The 23,838-nt window shown below is 46.8% G+C and overlaps 1 long non-coding RNA gene across 4 annotated transcripts in view; it reads left to right on the top strand.

Annotated features, from left to right (window-relative positions):
• Positions 1 to 22,004, top strand: part of LOC138453503 (uncharacterized) — a 565,889-nt gene extending 543,885 nt beyond the window's left edge. For 3 of the 4 annotated variants that reach the window (XR_011260443.1, XR_011260445.1, XR_011260444.1), the window contains 2 exons: positions 11,237 to 11,809; positions 20,521 to 22,004. This is a non-coding gene — a long non-coding RNA (uncharacterized lncRNA). The remainder of the gene's footprint in view (positions 1 to 11,236; positions 11,810 to 20,520) is intronic. The other variant, XR_011260446.1, reaches the window with a different exon arrangement.
• The last annotated feature ends 1,834 nt before the right edge of the window (positions 22,005 to 23,838 follow it).

Raw genomic sequence — 23,838 nt, 5'->3', positions numbered from 1 at the left:
TCTTCTTCTGCCTGTAGATGAAGGCCAAGGATGCTGCAAGCAGTTCATGGTGAAAGTCACACTGCGAGTGCAGAACAACGCGAAGCGCGTGCCTCAGCTCGGGCGTGGCTTAAATAGCCAGCATGTATCCCAGGTGCCTCCAGGGTGGACCACGCCCTAGATGCTAGACTGCACGATGCAGTTCCACGCCGAACCTTGTGGGGCACCCATGTTGGTCCATTCTCCAATGGAAACTCCACCTGCCATATGAGCCTGGCGCCAAAGGCACCAGGACTGGCTCCAGGACAACCAAGGGGGGCATGACTGGGCCCTTGAGGCATTGCAGGAACACTGTGGCGAGGGCCAGAGACCCTGAGTTCCCAGGCCAGGGGCTATGGCCGTGACAGTTATACTTAAAAGAGAAATGCGCCATAAGATTGATTATCTAAAAAAAGAGGGACATGGTAACAACATTGAAACATAGAAACATATTAGAAAAATCCAGCAGGCTCACCGTAACTGGGTCAGACAATCCAAGGCAGCCAGAGAGCAGAGGGATGGTGAAGCAATGTTATTGTGCTTAGGGGATAAGAATTCCATGGCCTTTTGGCAGATAATTAATACTAACGAGGTTCTCCAATCCTTGACTCAAATAAATGGAGTATCAGAGTCAGATTGGGTTCTGTACTTTGGACAAGTTTTTGCAGACAATTCAGGTTTGAGCAGGGATATGATGCTGCCCAAGTGGAACCCAAGTCTATTTGCACTGATGGACTTTGGTGAAGAAGCAATACTGAGAGTAATAAAAACTATTAGCTCTTCCACGGCACCAGGCCCAAATGGTTTGGCTAATGTGCTGAAATGTGATAGGGAGGCGTGGGTGAAAACTCTTTCTATCCTGTTTGCCAATATACTTGCTAGTGGAGTCTTCCCGCCCACATGCTCATATTGTTCCAATTTTTAAAACAGGAGATGGAACTAACCCTTCAAGCTATCGCTCGATAGCGCTCCTCGATGCTGATAGCAAGATCTTTGCTTCAATTGTGTTATACCATCTGGAAGCCTGGGCAGCGGGGGACGAGCAGACTAAATAGCAAATAGGTTTTAGGAGACAGATGGGGACCAAGCTTAATGGATTGGCAATTAATACAGTACAGCATCTGGCTTGGAGTGGCAGGTACGAAGCGGTATATGGAGCATCCTTATACTTAACAGCTGCCTTCGATACATTGGATCGAGGGCTACTATGGAAGTAATTTGCCAGTTGGGGGATCCCGGCTGGTCTCCTTACTCTACTTATTGCCCTACACTGTAAAACTGTTATTCAAATTCCTCTTAATAACAACAGGGCATTATCCAGGCAGATTGTGACCCTAGGTGGGCCCAACAAGGATTTTATATCTGGCTGACATATGGAGGCCCTTGTGGAATCCTCATTGATTACCCCTAAACTGTTACATCTTCACTTACAATGTCTTGCCTATGCAGATGATTTCTTTTTGTTTGATACAAATGAAATTGGCCTACAGCGTTTAATCAATTTCTTTGTGAAACATATGGGAAATCATTAATTTATAGTCTTTCCCTCAAAATCAAAAGTAATCAGATTTTCTAACAGCACTAAGACACTTTCACTTAAATGGAGTATAGGTAACTCAATGATTCTGTGTGTAGACTCACTGGTCTATTTGGGTTTCCCGGTATTTTCAAGATCCTTTTTGAAGAGCAGCACACTCTGGCTGCATGAAATTACAGAGAAATTGATTAGTCAAATAAAATGGATCTATATAAAGTTTGGAAGGTTCTCCCTTAAGCCAGTGATCATATACTATGAAGCCAAAGTTTTACCGAAACTGTTGTACAGAATTGAGACCCACCCATTTGTTCTTTTGGGATAACTATCGTATTGGAGGGAAGAATCTGGAAACGAATATTAAATACACCAATGAGCTTTCCAGGGGCAGCTGTCCGCTATGATTTAGGTTTAGTCTCCCTCCAATTGCCTTACACATTCTGGGAAAGATTTTAATCCTGGTAGAGAATTCTCTCTATGTACATTTTAAGATATTTTATGAAGCCCTGTGCTGTCCTAGAATGCGAGCACTAAAAGTTCTTTGTAGGTTGATATTGGAGAAGATTAGCTTCTCGGCACAGGGCTTGGCTGAATATACTAGCAGGACTAAATCCTCATTATCTCAATATGATTGGAGTATGACACTGGAACAACTACACTCATATGAATCATTAGGAGGGAAGATCACAAAAGGAGAGGCATTTTAGCCCCATTTCTTAGCATTTACCCAGATAAAGTTACACAAGTGATTTTCATCCGCTTTCGTTGGAACCTGCTTTACTCTAAACAAATAATGATAAGATATAACAGGATCCCACTGAGTCTGGGAGCCCATAGGTTCTGTCAGCTAGCGGGTTTTGTGGAAACCTCTAAACATTGGGTACTGGACTGTTTAGGGTTAAGTATATATATAATATAGTAGCAAGCATATATGTAGGTAAAACATGTACATCTTCTAGGAACCAGGCGCCGTTGAGTACTGTGCTTCCATATATGTGATCCGATTCAAGACCTGAACCCCAACCCTGATGCCGGAGTTCTTAGCACCACCAACTGTTCCCACAGAGGTTAGCAATCCACCAAAATCCTCCAGAGTGAGGAACCCAGACTGTGAGGAACCACGAACAATAGAAAAGGGCGAGAGGCAAGGCAGAGGCAATCATAGAGTCCATAATTGCTGTGTACAAATCACAGAGACACCTGTCCTGAGACCGGCTCTATTCAGAATGCAACCATTTCTGGACAGATGATAAAGTGGGAAATATATTGACAGACAGCTCAGCGAGGTGAACACGCTTTGATGCCCCTCTTTACACATTCTCTCAACAGCAGAAGTTTCTCTTTTCTGTTCGTAACATTATTTATATATCAGCATTTGGCAGGAGACCCACAGTTAGCTATGGCCTTGGCAGTCAAACTAGAAACCGTTGCACTCCTGCAAAATCTACCCCTTTTGCTTGAGAAACAAGTTGCATTGAAAGCCGATGTGTTTGTATCTCCTGTTTATATTTTATCCTAATTTAGCACCTCCCGAGTTAGCCCAGGACCTGTTCCAATCACCTATTTTGTTCATCTTCATTGTTTTGAACTAATACTCACCAAGCCCAGAGAGAGGATTCAGCTTGCATGGGAAATGCCTTTGGTGAAAATGGCTGTCCTTCTGTCACTATCAGCTGCTTGCTCGGGCTCTGCAGGCTTGCCCCTCTTTTTCCACACTCCAGCCCCCTCCTTCTGCAGCCTGGCCCAGCACAGCTTTCAAACAGCACCCTTCACTTTTCTGTTTTTTCTCTCTTTGATTCTCTCCTCGCCTTCGCTCCCCTTGTCCAACCCCCTCCTTATTTCATTCTTTGGGTTATAAACCGTCTTTGCTTCAGTCCTCCTGCCTATAATTTCCTCTAATGAAAGTATATGATGTCACCACCTATTTCACTGCCTCCTCCATGAGATCATCAATCAATGAAACACCTCCCCTTTTAGCCAACCCCCAGTAACTTTCCAGAACCCTTTCTGCTTTCACTTTTATACAGTACTCTTTCACAAACCCAGAGGAATCTGCAACATTGTCATCCTCTGTTTCCTCTCTGCATTCTGGTTTAAACAAAGAGTTTTTACAAAATGCATTCTGCTGTCTGCCATATACACTGCACTTCAGCTTTCAAATGTCCAGCCTTTATTTATAAACCTACATCACTGTGTGAATGGTGCCTTTTAACCCATGGCCTGTAGTGTGGATTATGGCCTAAGCAACCCCATTCTAATTACTAATAGTTTAGTTTGTTAAGGTTAGTGGCCAGTGTATTAGTATTAGTCTGGTTATTTGTTAGTCCCTATACTAAACTACACTGTGCATTTCTTATCCCGAATTACCCCTTCCTTGGTTTGGGATGGTTCTCATCAGTGCCTCACATCAGCCCCAAATCACACCTAAGCTGCACACTGGGATCTCTTTTACATTGGAGCTTACCTTTTTCTATTGAGATCAGTGGCTCTGTTGAAATTAGTACATGGTTAAAATGTGTGCACTAATTATACCTACAGCCACCTTTAAGACATCCTACCCTTTGGAAAGGATAGGGAAATTGGTGCACTATGGATTTCGAAGGTGCCACGATATTCACTGCTATGCCCATCGACCGGCCTAGCAGATTTCTATTCAGGACTTCTCCTTGAGGCACGGATTTGAATTAGCTTTCCTTGTATTGAAGCCTGATTTGGAACTTGCCATGATTTATTGCTGGGCCCTCTCAGTTCAGATGACACTAAGGGCATGATTTACAAAAGCGTTTTTTAATGGGACTTTCCCGTTTAAAAACATGTTTGTAAATCACGCTCCAAGACTGGTTGTTTGTTCATTCTCTTGAATTCGGAAGCACACATGATGTTCAATGTCAATCCAGTGTCTATCACAAACCTTTCAGCATGATCTCCTGCCAATACGTTTACATCAGTTCCTTGCAAACTCGGCTGATCAGACATCATGCATGCGTAGCAATCACTGTCATCCTGCCTGGATGCAACAGGAGCTTTGGTCTCTTCGGGCGCTTGCATCACATCTGGCAGGAGCAGGGTTCTAGGCAGCCATCCACGTCTGACTGGTATTGAATTATATACATTTGCTAGATGATTTTCCCTTTCACAGTTTCTGCATTTTTGCCTTTTAACAGACACTTCACGTTTTCTTCATGAGGAAATGGCAGACCACATCTTAACATTATCCTCGTGATTAGTACCTCCTCACCGGTAGAAGAATTCCCTGTCTATTCTTCGTCGCATGGGAGAGTTGGTTGAGCTGTTCACTTTTGGATTCTTTGTCTCCTTCTGCATGGCATGGGATTTGCTCTTGCTTGCGTTCAGGCCATCATGAGAATATTTGCCAGCAGCAGAAGCTCCCTTATTAATTTTTTTTTTAAAGTTGATGACAGACACCCTCCTATTTTCCAAAGCTGAATGGCTTCCTGACTTGCATATTTATGAAAATCACATTAAGCTACCAGTTTGCGGAAATGTGTTGTAAATGTATCTAACCACTCTCTGGAGAATGGCATGCAGTGCTGACGGTGTGTCTTTCATCATCAATGTTCCTTTGAGTGTCAAAGTACACCCTCAGAGCTTCCTTCAACCCTTGTATGAATTAATCTGATCAGGCAGTAGAGTGGGGATAAGATCTTTAACTTCATCACCTACCAGGTCCTCACTGTAAGCCTCTAGATAATTTGCCAATCACCGCAGCCAGCTCTCCCAGGATGGGCCCAGCGCTTGCGGGTCTGACATGTTGAATGGAGGGTTCCATGTGTTAATATCCCCGCAAACATTTTGCTATACAAAAATATCGCCATAGTTTTGCGACGATATTGAGGCATGGACCCTGTGGGAGACACCCCTGCAACCCCTGCATTATTTTTAAATGTGCGGGGGACACCCCCGCAACTCCCACTCCCACAAATTATATCCCCCAAAAATATTGCCTATGGCGTTCCAGCCGACCATATATACGGCAATATTTTTGGTGGGGATAATATTACCTGGTACCGAATGGAGTGGGGCAGGGAAATGCAGCTGCCTTGGTTGGCTCAGTAGTGTTGGTTTCAGTGTCAGGCATTGTGGCACACTTTTTGAAATTGTCAGCTGCCAGACACTTTTTGAAAATGTTCTATGTGACTTACTTGCAGTAATTAGGAAGGAGAGGTTGGGCATTGGTACTCACACAGGACTTTCCTAGGCCTACTGGAGGTCAAAGTGTCTTAGGTGTGTGAAAGCCTTCTTCTTTGGATGAACACATTTATTGGCTCCTTTCTATCCCACATTCATTGGCGTTATGATGTACTCTGGCGTGAATAGGCCCCATGAGAAAATGCCGGAAGCACACGACTCAGAGCCGGAGTAAGTGTTGGCTCGCTTAGCGCATGCGCTTTCCTTTTCTCTCCTTTAGGCATGACAAGCAGACGTGCTAGGTCTGTGGCGCTAACCCGTCCTTAACCCTAGCGTTGCCGGGCTAAGTGAACATGAAACTGCCATAGCCTGCGGCTTCCCGAGCCAAGCTACAGACTGCTGTGGATGAGCATTCTTTCTATGCCAGCCGAGCAGGAGCCAGATTATCTAGCATTTGCACATGTGCTAAAACTTGAGAAACTGCTTAGATAATACGGAACGGAGCAAACATGTTTTTGTCACAATCCATCTATGTTTATAAAAGTGAACATTTGTGGGTTTGTTTGCGGCATGGCAAAGTGTTTTGCCTTATACAAATACACACTGTTTCACCAATCTTCACCAAATTTTCCATAGTTACCTGTTACGACCCTCCGGACAATACTGGCTACATGACATGTGAACACCCCACCCCGTTCTCCGGATTTCAGCAAAAGTCAAAATGTGTTTGTTGGTTTGTGGCTTGGCGAAGCATTGCTCCTTATACAATTCTACACTGTTTCACCAATGTGCACCAAATTGTGCACAGTTACCTGTTAGGACCCTCTGGACAATACTGGCTACATACCAATTGGACGCCCTTCCCCTTGCCCCGGATTTCAGCACCTTCACACAAGAGATGGTTGCCTGAAATCAGCAAAGCATCAATGTGGCCGGAGGACCGGTCCTCAACCCTAGAATGCACGGTTTCTGGGACCTTTGCAGTGCAATGCACTGCAACAAACTGCACCACACCAGGGTGAGGCAACAGGTTTGGAGGGAGCACAGTAGGTCCCAGTATGCAGCAGCAAATCAACTCTCGCCTCCCCCCAACGTCTACTCCTGAGTATGTCAGCCACACACGATCATTCTCAGTGCAGTTATCTTCAAAGTGCAAAGCACATCAAGTGATAAGCGTATCGGAACAGCGACCTAAAGGATCATTGATTTTCAACCATTTATGAGAGTGCTGTCATGTCTGTCCACAGAACCTGTTCGGAGAACTGGTACTTTTTGCTAGTATTATCTAAAAATGTGCGCACTAAGGCAGAAGTTAATCAGATGATTTTTGTTTTCTGCATAACCTAAAAAGAAATCTGTTTGCTAGATAGTAAATAAAACAGTCTGCTCCATTTTTGGCCTGGTGAAAAGATGATTAGATAATTAGATTGGCGGAATACCTGTTGGCTCGAATCTGTATTTCCAAAGCAGCAAAATTGGTGCTAAATTAATTTGCTCCATTTGTTTGCACCAGTACAAAGTTTTGATAATCTGGCCGCAGGTGGGAGAGAGATGTTCACTGCATCCCCGGTCCCTGATGCAGGGGTGACTATTGTGTGGACCGTTAATCCAGACCAGAGTAGAGGGCTCAGCCGTGGGTAGGTCTATATATCTCTCTCTAGCCCCTCTCCGATGCATAGTGTGTGAGATGGGCTTGGGGGTAAATCACCTAGACGTGAATGCTCATTCACGAGGGGTCTGACAACAAACAGCGGGGAATTTAAGGTAGGGGCTCCTTTATAGCTGTGACGTGACTGGAGCAAGCAGCAGGAGGCGCGTCTGTCCTGGGATCATGGGGACATCATGTATTAAGCAAGTAATGGGACAAGTAAGAGCGACCAGGAAGTAATACACAAGTGTATTCGTCTAGTCATTTTTCACAACATGTTCACGTGCTAATGACAACATGCATTCTTTGTAACTAATCCTCATGTTTTCAGTAGTGGACTCACGTTTTGAATTAAAACCGTTTTCCATTCACTTATTATTAGTTTCAGTACCTGTCCATTGCTTCATTTCACTTGGATTGAAAGAGTATGTTGTATTTATTGCTCCCCCCTTCCATGATTAGCCTTAAAACGTGTGTAGAAATGTGCAGCACCTTCTACACGTGAACTGAACAGTTGGACGCCCTGCTCGCCTTGTGCGCTCTGCTCATCTCGCCGCATTGTCTGCAACTCGGTGGGTGATCTTGAGAACGCCGTGTATTTCCCTGGCAGGTGGACTCCCCAGGTCCCAGACTGACAGTGATGAAGTGAGCTGTACATACCACTGTCTCGAGCTTAAGGGACATGATGCATGGTGCATTGCTCTGTAATAAGTCATACCTACCCACTGACATCATGGCGGAGGGAAACACGGACTAGAACAAAGGAAAAGGCTGGCTGCTGCCCTACATTAGAGTGCAGCAACTACTGCTATTCGCAGCCAGCTGCACTTAATAGGACACTGTTAGATTTTATCTTACGAAATGTAAAGGTACGAATCCCTTAACTGCAACTGTTAGAGACAAAGAATGCAAGTACATGTCCAGGCCATTTTATTATTTGTTTATTTGAGTATAGTTTATAAAAACTTTTACAAAAAACAAAAGAACAGGATTACAAAAACTTTGAACAAATAAACCGATGAAATCTAAATATTTCTTACACAAATCAAATTTTAGCAATTTCAGTCTTTTTCTACCTAACGACAGACTATACCAAACAGAAACCTAACCTAACAAAAAAAAACATTATCTTTATCGAACACAAAAAACACAATATTAAAATCCTGATTCATAAAAACATAGCTCAAAATGTTGACATATGTATACAAATGATTCAATGCTATCTATAAAGTTCACAAGTTTTCCTTACGATAGTCCTCAAATATTATTAAAAAACACAGTTAATCTTATTTTTAACGTAATTCTATTGCCGTGCAACATTTGGTACCATAGCATTATGGTACCACCCCATTCACAAAGTGTATTGTTTCAACAAAATGAGAAAAATATAAAATTATCTGTGGAAGAAGGGTAGGACATACGAGAAGCAAATGTTAAAGTGTTTCTTCTTCACCTTCTTCTTTACAAAATCTACACCATTTATCGTTACAGTTGTCTTTGTTCCTAAGTTTTAATATCTCGTTTGTACTTAACACATTCACTCTAGATCTCATAATTTGATTTCATATAATTTTACTAGGATATTTGTTTCGGTAGTCTTCAATAGCCGGATGAAATTTCCAAAATAAACATACCAGATTATAAATTCTTGAATTGTGAATAGTTGATTTGTTGATTGTCTAGGCCATTTAACATAGGACACTAGTTCTCTTTAATTATTGTTGCATCTGAGTAGTATAGGGAGGGGAGGCAAGTTTATTTTGCGATGTGACTTGTGTCATTCCTCGCACATGGGGGAAGGCAGTATCTCAACTACTCCCTGTGACAAATTGACTTCGGCCCTGCAGGAGTACAAGGATGAGTAGAGTCTAAAGTGCTACACAGCCCTGACACTTATACAAACCAAGAGCCAGCACAATCATAAAAGCAAAACAGGCACTGCCAATAGATATACCGCCTTTTCCTTTTGTGGTAACGTGGGCCAAGAGAAGGCTGTACTCTCAGGAGGTATGTGATTATGGTTCAGTAGTGACTCAAACAGTGAAGTATAATTGTCCAAAGTAAAGGAATGTCCAATCACAGTTCTACAAAAACCCACCTCTCTAGAAAGAATACGGAAGATGCAAACATAGCAGATGCAGCACTCTGGTTAATGAGACCGGGAGCAAAGGCCATGAAAATACCACAATGTTCAAAAGATTTGTTCTTGAGGTTGCAAAGAGGGATGCCAATGACCTAGCCAGGCTCTTGGGCCCAAAGATGGACACAGGAGGCAGATGTCAGTCCATAATACCTTTGCAAATGTCTTGGTGGTTCCAAGGCGTTGAAACAGGCTTCTCAGTGTTGTTTGATGGCTTGTTTCAGTTCGAGGATATGGTGGTTGTAATTTTACAGTGACAAGCTGTTGTCGAGGTGGGGTCGAAAGGAAGGTAGCTGCGGTCTTGAAGTGTCTACTTGAGTAGCGAGGATAGGGCTGTCCCTCAGATTCGGTTCAGAGGTCAAGGTTCGACAGCGGCAAGTTGGTACAAGGATGCGCAGGCAAGTCAGTCTGATGCAAAGTCTTGGAGTTTGCTGTCCGGGGGAACACCAGGGTCGAGTTGATTACAGGAGCTGCAATGAAGAAGCTGCTGGTTCAAATGGTACTCTGAGCAATGCAAGGCAGCAGTACTTCTTTGGTTCGAGCGGAGGCAACGACGTGCTTCATCTGACATGGGCAGCTCTGAATGGAGTTGAAGAATGATGGATGCCACAGGCAGCTCCGGAGGGTCCTAGTGGTTCGCTCAGCATCGGACACACTTAGCAGCGAATCGATGTTGAAAACAAAGGGATCTCAGCTGTTCTGGCTTTCAGGAGCTGTGAGTCCCACTCAAGGGTTTCAAAGGCCACAGTGAGTTCATTTCTTGGTCTCCCAAACGCGGGGTACACTAGCACACACCTTCAGGGGTTCTACAGTGAGGTGAGGTCCTGGGAAACAGTGTGACTGGCAGAGAGGCAGGTTTTGATCCAGCAGCAGAGTTCACCCCCAATGGTCCATGGGGATGGTTAGGAGACAGAGCTCCCCTCTACCTTGGGGTGCCTGCCTTCACCTCGCAACTGGAGGGATTTAGAAAGCAAGGTCCAACAAAATCTTCCTCAAGGGTTTTATGTCCAAAAAATAATTTAAGGAAGGGGTGGGAGACCCCTTCTTTTAAATCTAAAAGTCCATATGTAATTGTATTAAAGCTAGCCTGCTTTAGGTGTCCAATTCCTGCTCTTGAAATAAGTGGACATTGCCCTTCTGACATCACACCCAATGTGCTTTGTGCTACAGGAAGTGTAGAGGACAGGAAGGAGAGAGAGACGCAGAGGGAAACATGATGATGGAACCTTCCCCCAGCTATACAGAGCTCTCCCTGTCTACACTAAACCTGCCCACTTCCATTCTCAATAGGATCAAAGGCCCCTTTGGTATGCAGAATCCTGGTGTGAAGCTACTCCCTTTGAATGTGTGTGTTCCTTTGGTTCCTTGATTCCTGGGACCAAGACAGCTTCCTGCTGAGTGGCTGTCTCTAGAGGAGGGTGTTACCTACTCTACAAAGAGATCAAACAAAAGGCAAGGGCGTTGAGGCTCCTGTGTTACTGCATAAAGATCAGAGCACGGAACAAAATGGAAGATTCGGGAACGGGGCTAACACTTATCATCAAATTATCTGATGGCCTGGACAGGGAGAGACTACTAAAAAATTCCTAACAGTATGAGGGTTTGCCAAATTTAGTGTTGTTCTCTGTTGGGTGCGGTTCTTATAAATTGTTTTGGTGTCCATAGTAGCCTTTGCTGTAGACCTGCAGAGGATGCCTTGATAGGGATTGTTACATGATCTAATTATGTGTTTTTTCTATTTTCTCAGAGGCCTCTGCGTAGAAGGAGATGGGATCTGGCACCGGCAAGGTCACTGTGACTGTGGAATGCGTGACCGTCATGCCTCCAGGGATGGAAACCCATTCAATTTCTGAGAGAATGTACACAGATCGCACAGGACCTAACAAGCTATAACTAGAACCTAAGGCCACATTGTCCTGTGCTCGGAAACAGGCCATTATAAGAACTTGAACACTTTTATCGCTTGCGTTCTGATTGCTACACTCCATACATGGGCCCGGATGCAGGCCGCAGGCATCACCTTTGACATGAGTAATGTTGTTTAAGAACGGAATAGCCACCTAAACTGTATATAAGGATGTTGCCGGCCTGGGGGAGCAGTGCAGTCCATCCAGGAGGTTTGGATACATGCTTTCATTATATGCAAATACCCTTCTACCTCTGGTCTCTCGTGTTATTATTTTGGAGTGTTGCTGAGTGTGCAGTGAAGGAGGGCGATTGCAGGAGGGAGCAGGACGGACAATCGTAACATTTGGTGCCAAAACCCAGGAGCTCTCTTTCTCGCCTATCACTGGCACAGTCGCGGAGAACATCAAATACGGTAAGTGAAAAGAGTGTTTTTCGCTGTACCAATGTATTTGTAATTTTGTTTTTGTGTAAAGTAGCACTGAAAATTGATTAATTATTGTTGCAAGGGAGAATGACTTTGGAGGCCTGGGGTCTCTGAGACATACGTAGAGGTACCGCCAACTGTCTGTCTGGTAGGGTCAGTTGCCTCAGAGTACTATTTTTTGTTGGTACAGGGTCAAAGGGCAGCAACAGAACCGCAGTTTTAGTCAGAGCACGTTAAAGTAGGGCTTGTGGTACAGTCAGAGCACACTACAGGTGCAGGGTCAAAGCTGTATTGACATTAAGCACTGTGCAGGGTCGGAAGCTTGCACTGCGGTAGGGTCAAATAGGGACAGAAAAATAAGACAGAAGGCGTACGCCAGTCCACTGACCAGGCGGGAAGTGGATGCTAAAGAGGGTATTGAGGAGTTTTTTATGAAAAAAGAAGGGGATATGCATGTGGTCGGATATTGACAGTCCTCCAAGAACAGTGGAGGATTTAATTGATGAATTACTGTACACCACAGGCAAGAAATACTATTGCAAAAATAAGACACATGTCATTGTGACATGTCTCTGGAAGATGACTCGCATTACTAAAGGGGAAAATAATGAGGTTACACAACAAAATGTACTGCTGTGTGACATGAGAGATGACCTCATGTACACACGGCAACTGGCAAATACTCACTCTATGCAGATGTCGTCTACTATTGTGCTAAAGGCACAAGAGTGTGAAGATATTAGACAGCAGCTTACAGATTGCCAAGAGGAGCTAGAGATGCACAAAAATGAATTTGAGATATACAAACAACAGCACCCAGACAAAGATGATTGGACCTATCTGCTGTTGCCTGTGAAAACTACGCAACCGGAGGAATATGTAAGTCCCCCACCATATAATAAAGCAGTTCAAATGGCACCAATATCACTGCGAGAGACAACTATGCACACTATACTGGGCAATCAACAAATTTAGATACATAACGGGAGGGGTTACATGCATCATTAAAACAAACCACAAACCTCTACAGATGTTATTATCCTCCAAAATGCATCAAGGGAATGTCAGTACACAGAGGATAGGTAAATGGATTGCATTATTAACTGCAATCACACTACACTTTGAGGAAGGAGGAGAGACGTACATACCAGTAGACGATATACAGGTAGACATGCCACATGAATACAAAGCGGAAACGGTGAACACGTTACACAATATATTCAGGGCATGTGCACCAGATAAAGATATTGATGGTGCCACATTCTATTGTGATGGGAGCTCTACATATGTAAATAACAAGCTACATGCTGCAGCAGCGGTAGTGTACAAGCAAAATGATCAGTGGCAGCACAACTCAATGGCGTTTGAGGGATAAAGCGCACAGTACGGCGAGCTCCAAGCGGTAGTACTGGCACTTAGGGCAATGCAGAAAATGCCACCAGAAGTTGGTGGTGGACTTAGACTATGGCCCTCATTACGACCCTGGCGGAAAGCGACTGACCGGAGCGCCACAGCGTAAATAGCGTTTCCGCCATTGCACGAAGGAGCAAAGTGCGGCCCATTCCGACCCATCGGGCACGAGCACCACGGCATGGCGGAAGTGCAAAGTCCGCGATGGCGGAAATGACCCCAAAACGGCCCACACCGCCGCCGTACGGCGCCCCAGGTGCAATACCGCCACCCCTCTTAGCGGTCACCGCAGTGTGCGCCTACCGGAAAGTACGGTGGCCGGAAATATACGGAAACGGAAGTTAAAACATGGGCCCGGAACGGGAAACATCCCGGCGTACACCTATAAATACACTAAAACCACACAACCACTAAAATCACTACCCTGAAACACACCCCAACCCGTTAACCACCCTAGCGAAACCAAGAATAATGGGAAAAGCAGCGAAGAAAGCGTGCAACCGCAAGCGGCAGGTCCACTTCTCCCGTGAGGAACTCACCGTGCTAACAGAGACCCTCCAGGAGAATGCTGCCGTCGTCTTCTGCACGCAAATGACCAGGACAGCACTTGCAAACAAGAAGGCCATATGGGCTCTGGTGGCACAGCGGGTAAGTGCGGTGGGGACCGCACCCCGCACCCCACAGCAATGCCGCAAGCGATGGGACGACCTGCGGATACGCGTCCGCAGCATACTCTCTGCCAACCGCAACATTGCCACAGCCACCGGGGGAGGTCCTGAATCACCCATCAAGTTGACCCCCTGGGAAGAAATCTGTGCCTCCACCATCGGAATGGAGAGCATAGAGGGAGTCGGAGGGATGGAGAAAGGAGTGCAGACATCCGAAGATACAGGTAGGTGGGCCAGGAAAAACAATGCCAAATCCACACAGTCCATCCATGTGAAGTACCATGCGTCCACATAGTGCAACAGAAACACATGTCCAGGAGAACGTCCACACACATCGGCCTGATAGCGCACGTTAAAACCCACTATAAATACATAAATAATTAAAAACCCCTAATACACGCACTACACGTGCAGCAGGCACACCCTAACTGCAGGCTGCCAAACAACTGCACCCTCACTCCACACACAAATCAAAGCACCTCCAAGGCCCCGACCCAAATCACCCTCAGGTACCACCCCAATGCATGTGATACAATGCCATTCCAATTCCCACAGACCCATTAATAACCCTCACCCTCCTTTACTCCACCATAGGGTCCGATCCAAACGACGAGCATCAGGACACCCCTACCAGCACACCTGCAAAGAGGGCCAAGAACAACGGCCAGAGACCCTCCACCTCAGCTGCACGCATCAAGACACGGCAGCAGCACAAATCAGGTGGCAGCACAGAGGAGGGAACATCAACAGGCACCCCAGCAGCCAGCATGCCCACAACACCACCACCACAGGTCCCCCCAATGGATGCCACAGAAGGCACTGCCTCCGGTGGCAGCAGCACCATAGGTGACACCCCATTGATGGCAGCATGCTCCGACACAGAAAACGGGGATGCCGAAGTCAGATCCATCCATGACCTGTCCCAATCCCCCTGTCTGTCCCATCCCGTACAACATGAGGATACCACGCAGGGGCACCCACAAGACGACGACTGGCCATCCCCCACAAGCCCTGTGGCAAGGCAACATGAGGTCAACAGCCCCTCTGTGACACCCCCGCAAATGGCCTTGGCCCAGCAGAGGCAACAGTCCCTCGACCAGTTGATCGAACAACAGCAGCAACTGGCCACGCTCCTCAAGGACCATGCTGATGAATGTGGGGGCACTAAGGCAGACATAGAAACATCAACTGAGACACTTAGGGCACAAATCGAGAGTAGCACCGAGAGCCTGAGAGTCCAAATGGAGAGAAGCACCGAGAGCCTCAGGGGGGAACTGCATGCGACGGCCAAGGACGTATGTGCCGAACTTGCCGCAGTGCGCCGTGTGCTCACTGAGCTCTCGCAAACCCTTAGGGACATGCATGGACGTGAGCAGGCAGACACATCATCCGTTGCAAGCTCCGTCCAGGGCAGCCCCCAACGTAGATCTGGAAGGAACCTGCGCTCCACAGGCAGGGGTGCCCCTGATACCCGCAGAGGGGGCTTGCAATAGCGACAGCCCACTGACAATGAGCATCTTTGGACACTGGTGTTCGGGGGGGAGGTAGGGGGGTGGAGGGGGTGTGTTGGGCTCACTTGGGTGGCGGGTCGATAGGGTGTTCAACATGACATCACATATGCCATAAAAAGTGCACGATCAACCAATTAGATGTGTGGACATTGATCTTTGTGTACTAGGCCATCATAGGCGTACAGTCCATATTGTGCATGTCCCAGACACACGCAGTGCCACGAGTCCCGTGTCCATGTATCAGCCACCAGGCGTGAGTGCTAGAAGCATACATCAATGAGATGCTGACGAATGTCACGGGCCTCCGGTGCCTCGCAGACTCCATGAGGTGCTGCCACATCCCCACCCTCATCATGACCATCATCAGGTGCTTGCAGTTCTGCGTCAGGGGGCATGGGCACATTTCTACGTACGCACATGTTGTGGAGCATGACACATGCCATCACCATCTTTGCAACCTTCTCATGGCGGTACAGGAGTGCCCCGCCAGACCTGCTGAGGCAGCGGAAACGGCCCTTCAGTAGGCCGAATGCCTGTTCTATGACTACACGGGTACGTGAGTGGGCATGGTTGTAGTCCTCCTCATGCTGGTCCCGTGGGTTCCGGACTGGTGTGAGGAGCCATCTCTTCAGTGGATATCCAGCATCACCTGTATGTGGACGAGAAACGTATGATGTGGAATGCCATTGATACGTACGCACACCCCCCCCCCCTTCCTGGCAGGTCAATGCCAATTCACATACCCCACATCATCATGCATGTAATGAGACTCACCGAGTAGCCAGGATCTGTTCCCTGCGTGTCGCTCCATGTAGCGTGGTATTGTAGAGTTCCTCAAGACCATAGAATCATGGGTTGATCCAGGGAATCGGGCACAACAATGTGTAATGATCCTGTTGGAGTCACACACCATTTGTACATTCAGAGAATGAAATTGTTTTCGGTTGCGGTACTGGGCCTCCATGGCATGTGGGACGACCAACTCCACATGGGTGCAGTCGATGGCACCAATGCAACCCGGTATGCCGCCAAGTGCATGGAATCCCACTTTCGTGTTTGTAATTTCCTGCTCCGAGCGTGGTAGGGAGATGTAGTCGTCTGCGTGCTGCAGGAGGGCATCGAGCACTTGCAATAGTGTCCGTGAGAACAGTGGCTGAGAAATGCCATGCAACTGTCCGACTGTGTGCTGGTAGGTGCCTGTGGCCAGGAAGTGTAGTACAGACACCACCTTCAGTAGGGGTGGGATGGCGGTTGGGCTATCTATCATGCTGACAAGGTCAGCCTGTGTCATGTCCACAATGGCGGCTATGGTGTCCCGGTCCAAACGGTAGAGGGTGTGGATCTGCTCAGCAGTGAGGTTGAACGGATGTGCTCGGAGGCGTGGGATTGCGGGCTGCCTGCGTGGTGGTAGTGGCTGTGCTGGTGGGCCTTGCTGGCCCTGCCTTGCCCTCCTCCTCCTCCTGCGTCTCCTCCGTGCGGCCGGTTGTAGTTGGTGTTCGTCTTCCTCTTGGAGTTGGAGCACTTGCAGTGCTATCAGGTCCCCCAGGGCCAACATCGCGAGTCCTGCCGGTAGCATTTCGGTGTGGTCGTGGGAGGAGACTGGCTGTGCAATTCATGTGTTTTCAGGCTGTATGGCCTCCACCTGTGGTGATTCATTCCACCTGTGCAAACTGCCCTCCCCTTTGGCCGAGCACGTCACGCGCACAACGCTGCAATTCGGGGAATGGTATCTTGCTATTGCTATCATGTATTTGTACCCGATGGGCGTGTTGGATTGGTTGTTATGTTCATTCGGCTATGGTCCCATTGTTTCCCATTCTATCTGTGCAGTCGCGAACAGACTTGTGAAGGGTCAGTGGAACGTAGTACTCGAGTAACGGTGGGCCCTCATGCATCACTGTACCGAGTTGCAACGACGGGCGGGGCGTCCCATTCGTGGGTGAAGGCAGTTGCCATTTTCACACACAGCCGCACTCGATGGAATAATTAGTGATTTCAAACGGCCACAGATGCCTTTTCGACATGATGTTGCAAATGAGGAATTCGAAGGGCGGCGCTTTCGGTTATCAGCTGGCGGCGAGGAGATGCCCACAGGTCTGACTGCAAATATAACGTTCTATTGTTCAATGTCCTTGAGACAGGGCCCATGGCGAGGGTGCAATGATTGATATGAATAGTTTGGGATGCGCATTAGCGACGTGGGCGATGAGGCCGGACGTTCCCAAATACATGTTACTTCACAACACTGGAATTACGGGCTGGGGCACTGTGGATATTGCAGGCTGCATAACGCACAGACTCAATGGATGTTTCTAATGTCATGTGAGTAATTATTCAGGCGTTTTGATCCCGGGATGAGGGAATGATGAATGGATGCATGGGCAGGTGATTTGATACAGAGTTTGCCATGTACAGGGCTTCTTGGGATATATCCGCCTCCCCTACGCTATGTGATGCAGGCCTGCCATAGTGGGACCATCGTCTATCTGGCCTTGTTGAGCCCTCCCTGTCTCGAGGCGCCCTCAGACACTTGTGTCCATGCACGTTGACATTCCCATCTGATGGATTCTGTTTTGACAGACGCATGCACAGGTACACTCGTTTGTGATGGTGTTTGCACCTCGATATAGATGTTTATGAGTCGCAAGTGGTTTTGGGGTGGTGATGATCCTTTTGAGTGGGCTAGCATGCATATGGCTGTGGATTTCGTGTGATCATTGAAGTGAGTTGTTCGAATGTAGTTCTGATGGCCATTCTGTTCTTTTTCTTTTCTTTTGGTTGACAGGTATCTCCTCCCCTTTTGCCACTGCCATCTGTATGCCACTCCTGCAGATGGATTTTACTCCCGACACCTGCTGCTTCGTGTTAATCGGTGGAGCAGCATTACGATCTTATGGGACGATCGCCAATGGCCCACATGCCCTTACGCAGTACTGGTGTCTCGGAGCAACATTTCGGCCTTTCAGCTGGACTAGTGCCTCCCCATTGGGACAGCCCTGCGGTTCTGTGCGCTTCCATGTTGCCTTTTCGTACGTGAATTTGGCTCTGTGTACCATGGGGGTACAGGGCGACACACAAGTAGTGGCTGGTCATTTCTTGCGGATGCAGCCCACAATGGTGATTAGTGTTTTGGAGTTCATGGCCTGATGGCTGTATGGGCTTGGTGTCTTTGATGTGCATAAATTGCTATTCTGATTTGGCCCGTGTAGCGTTTTTCTTTGCAAGTGATGTGGCATATGCCTATTTGGGGGGCGATGTATTGTGAGGGGATCTGCATTGGGTTCCAGCTTCGGGGTTTAGTTGCGTGGTACTGTACTGGGCGCGTTTGCCTGCTAAGCCCGTGAGGTCAGGGATGGGGGCTGCCTATATGACAGTTTGAATGTTGTCATGCTCAGGGGCGGGGGATTGGGTTTTGTGTAACAGATGCCGGTCAGCCAGGTGGACTGGTGGAATGATGTGATTTTCGGAATGTTGCTGGTCACAGGTGCCTGTGTTTGCGTGCGTTTCTTGGTGGGGGACTGTGGTCATGTCCATTGGGATGGCTTCTGTATTCGTGCCATCTGTGACCTGCAGCTCCCATTGGCCCCTCTTGTGTTGCTTTTGTTCGTTGGCATGCATGGGTGCTTTGTGCATTTCAATGGTTGCATTGTGACTTCATTGCACCTACCGGGAGTTGTACTTTGTGGGCAGGGAGCGGTGTACAGGCACTCAGTGGGGCCGTTTACGGTTGATTCGCGATGCCGTACTTCTCGCCATGGCGGAATGGTACATTCCGCCATGCCTGATGGCGTTAGGTACATGTCCGCTAGGGTCGGAATTGGCGTACCGTTGCACCATGGTGGTGTTTGCGGTTTGGCATGGCGCGCGCGCGCGTGCTTGGTGCAGTTAGCGTTGGCGTTCACTACGGTGTCGCTAGTGGCTTCGTACTTTGCGGTGACGGGTCATAGTCGCACCGAGCGCTATTCGATGGCGGTATTGCATTTCCGCCATCGTTTTTCGATTTCCGCCAGGGTCGTAATGAGGGCCTATGTGTTTAAAGGGCTCACCATATACTTGCAATGGTGGAGAGATCAACACTATTGAGGGACCGATGGTTCAGCTATAAATTTGAGCAGGAATGAAAAGACCTTGATGAATTATCAGGACAGCACAATAGAATATGGATCATCAAAACAAAAGCTTGCAAGACAAAAGGACGATGGGCTGAAGGAAACAACAGGGCAGATGGAACAGCAAAATTGGCAATAAAAGAATACTCACGTACACCGTTACCCCCATGGCGCCCCTGCCAGAACAGGACGGGGCCCTAACAACAGAGCAAGGAGAAGGATTGGAAGAAGAATGGCCGACGCCACCACCCCCAGAACCACAGACAGAGGAGGAGGATTGGTATGCAGAAGCGGGGGGAGGGACCACTGAAAATAACACTACTCAGGGGAAAGACAAAGGAACAGAAAGAAAGAGAGAAAATTCTGTATGCAAATTAAAAAGGAACTGTTCAAAATAATGGATGAAGAAGGATCACAGTGGGACTTATGCTTCCATTCGTACTTCACGGAATACGATCAAGACAACACTCAGCTACCGGGTACTCGCCCTATGAAATACTGTTCGGAAGAAGCATGCCCAGCACTGAGAAGTTATTGCTGCCACTGACAACGGGGGCACCCAAAGATTAAGGTTTTTGATGCATATTACATATCAGCATTGGTAAATAGATTACAGGCCATCCGCAAAATGACAATAGAAACACAGGCACAAACAGACATTGACACAGCAAGAAAAAACAACAAAACAAGAAAGGAGATGATACTACACATAGGGGACACTGTGATGTTACGTAATGAGGGTTGAACTGCAAAAAGTAAACTTAAATGGAAAGGACCATACAATGTAACAGACAGGATAAGTAACGTTGTATACTGTATTGACCAATGGGATGGTGAAGGTCTAGAAAAGAGTGAAAAAAGGAAGGGAATACATGGAAATAAATGTGCACGACAGGGGCACAGGGGCAGAAAGGAGGGTGTGAGAAAAGTACGGAAAGCACGTATCAAAAAAGGTACTACAGAGGTATCTGGATAAATATATGTCTATTTTTGTCTTCTAGATGCGCCTGTGCATATGGCTCATGCTCTCACTACTGTCGATCACCACTGCAAAATGGCATATGAATGGCTTCCTCAACATCACCCCAGGTGGCCGATACTTACAATATATCCAGTTGCTGGTTATGTTCACAGTTCCCTACGCATGAACAACAGGGGACACCGCTGGTGGCAGAACCATTTACTTGGGAAAAATGGGTGGGGGATGTAAGGGCAGGGACTAGTAAGGATGAAACAGGGCCGCCTGTACCTTCATTTAAGTTCCAAGAATCACTGCTTGCACCATTTTGCATTAAATCAGGGGGTGAGGGAGGAGCGAAACCACAGGACTATGAGGTAGGAAGATACGAGCACTGTGCCATGACAATCACGATAGACACAAGAGAAAGTTACATATATGGATTTAAAAGAGTAATATGCACGTGTTATGATGAGGATGGGCGCAGAGAGCAAAATGTTGGCAATACTATTACTGTGTATATATTGCACCATTGCTATTATAAAATGTATAGCTAGGAAGGGTATGGAAAATGTAGAAATTGCGAAATATTAGGCAACGCTTGTAAAAATGAAAGAGATGAAAAAGAAAAGTGGGCGTATGCTACATGATCTAATTATGTGTTTTTTCTATTTTCTCGGAGGCCCCTGCGTAGAAGGAGATGGCATCTGGCACCGGCAAGGTCACTGTGACTGTGGATTGCGTGACCGTCATGCCTCCAGGGATGGAAACCCATTTAATTTCTGAGAGAATGTACACAGATCGCACAGGACCTAACAAGCAATAACCAGAACCTAAGGCCACATTGCCCTGTGCTCGGAAACAGGCCATTATAAGAACTTGAACACTTTTATTGCTTGCGTTCTGATTGCTGCACTCCATACATGGGCCCGGATGCAGGCCGCAGGCATCCCCTTTGACATGAGTAATGTTGTTTAGGAATGGAATAGCCACCTAAACTGTATATAAGGATGTTGCCAGCCTGGGGGAGCAGTGCAGTCCATCCAGGCGGTTTGGATACATGCTTTCATTATATGCAAATACCCTTCTACCTCTGGTCTCTCGTGTTATTATTTCGGAGTGTTGCTGAGTGTGCAGTGAAGCAGGGCGATTGCAGGAGGGAGCAGGACGGACGATCGTAACATTTGGTGCTGAAACCCAGGAGCTCCCTTTCTCGCCTATCACTGGCAAAGTCGCGGAGGCAACATCAAATACGGTAAGTGAAAAGAGTGTTTTTCGCTGTACCAATGTATTTGTAATTTTGTTTTTGTGTAAAGTAGCACTGAAAATTGATTAATTATTGTTGCAAGGGAGAATGACTTTGGAGGCCTGGGGTCTCTGAGACATACGTAGAGGTACCGCCAACTGTCTGTCTGGTAGGGTCAGTTGCCTCAGAGTACTATTTTTTGTTGGTACAGTGTCAAAGGGCAGCAACAGAGCAGCAGTTTTAGTCAGAGCACGTTAAAGTAGGGCTTGTGGTACCGTCAGAGCACAGTACAGGTGCAGGGTCAAAGCTGTATTGACATCAAGCACTGTGCAGGGTCGGAAGCTTGCACTGCGGTAGGGTCAAATAGGGACAGAAAAATAAGACAGAAGGCGGACGCCAGTCCACTGACCAGGCGGGAAGAGGATGCTAAGGAGGGTATTGAGGAGTTATTTTCTATGAAAAAAGAAGGGGATATGCATGTGGTAGGATATTGACAGTCCTCCAAGAACAGTGGAGGATTTAATTGATGAATTACTGTACACCACAGGCAAGAAATACTATTGCAAAAATAACAGAGTAGTCCACCCAGGTGGTTTGGATATATGCTTTCATTATATGCAAATACCCTTCTACCTCTGGTCTCTTGTGTTATTATTTCGGAGTGTTGCTGAATGTGCAGTGAAGCAGGGCGATTGCAGGAGGGAGCAGGACGGACGATCGTAACAGGGATGAGTTCTGTTATGCCAGATGTTTGATTCGCCTGGACGTTCCTCACCATGGCCACACTGCAACTGATTTCTAGTCCCTCAAGTTCCCACCAAGAATAGGATTTATAGAGGGCCCAAGAGGATTGAAGTTGTGAGAGAGTGCTTTCTTTTTTTTGTGCTTCTGGTTGATAAGTTGTTGGGGGTTCCTCTTGTTACAGTCTGTGTGCTTTGTTATGTACTGAAAACTCCAATACAAGGAAATAAAAAAAACATTTCCAGACTAGACCCACCAATGTCGGCCAGTACCACATAAGAACGCTCATTATACTGTGCTCACCCTTGTTGCCCAGCAAAAGAGGCCACGGCACAGTAAAGAATGATGTCCAGACTGGTCCCACCAATGTGGGGCAGTATAACTTTATACCACTCATCATTCACCTTTCACCCTTGATGACAAGTACAAAATGCCATGCCACAGTTAAGATTGGATCCATTAATGTGGGCTAGTACTTTTAGGAACACCCATGCTGCCTTCATTGTTGATGCCCAATAAAAAGTAAAGAAATGTTCAGATTGGACCCAGAAATGTGGGCTACTACCTCGCTTCTACCTCGCATGAACACTCGTTAGGCCAGTAAAAAATGTCAAGTCACTGTAAAGATACATGTCCAGACTGGATCCACTAGTCTCGACTCGGGATCACATAGGAACACTCATTATGCTGCCTTCACCATTGATGACTAGTAAAAAATGCCATGCCACAGTAAATAAATGTCCAGATTGGACCCATCAATGTGGGCCAGTGCCACTTAGGAACACTTATTATGCCGCATTGAACTTTGATGCCCAGTAAAAAAATGTATTCCAAAATAAAGAACCATGTCGAGACTGGACCCACCAATGTGGGACATTACCACGAAGGAACACTCATTATGTTGCCTTCATTCTTGATGCCCAGTAAAAAATGATGCCATGCCACAGTGAAGATTAGCACAGATTAGACACACCAATGTGGGCCAAGACAATGTAGGAACACTCATGTCATCTTCACTGTAGATGAGCAGTAACAAATGCCATACCACAGCAAATAAATATTCATAGTGTGCCCACCAATGTGGGCCAGTACCTCATACAAACAATGATTAGGCTGCATTCACTCTTGATGCCCAGTTGAAAAAATGCCATGCCACAGTGAAGATTTGTGCAGCCTGGAGCACCTGTATGGCCCAGTACCACCTACGAACACTCATGCTGCCTTCACTGTTGATGCGCAGTAAATAATGCCAAAGCACAGTAAAGAAATCTCCAGACTGGACCCACTAATGTGGACCAGTCCCACGCAGGAATGCTCATTATGCTGCCTTGACCCTCGATGTCAGTACAAATGGTAGGGCACAGTAGAGAAACA

The sequence above is a fragment of the Ambystoma mexicanum genome, chromosome 4p (assembly GCF_040938575.1).
Source record: "Ambystoma mexicanum isolate Mex_15411 chromosome 4p, UKY_AmexF1_1, whole genome shotgun sequence".
Lineage (NCBI taxonomy): Eukaryota > Metazoa > Chordata > Amphibia > Caudata > Ambystomatidae > Ambystoma > Ambystoma mexicanum.
This window is presented reverse-complemented; position numbering and strand designations above follow the sequence as displayed.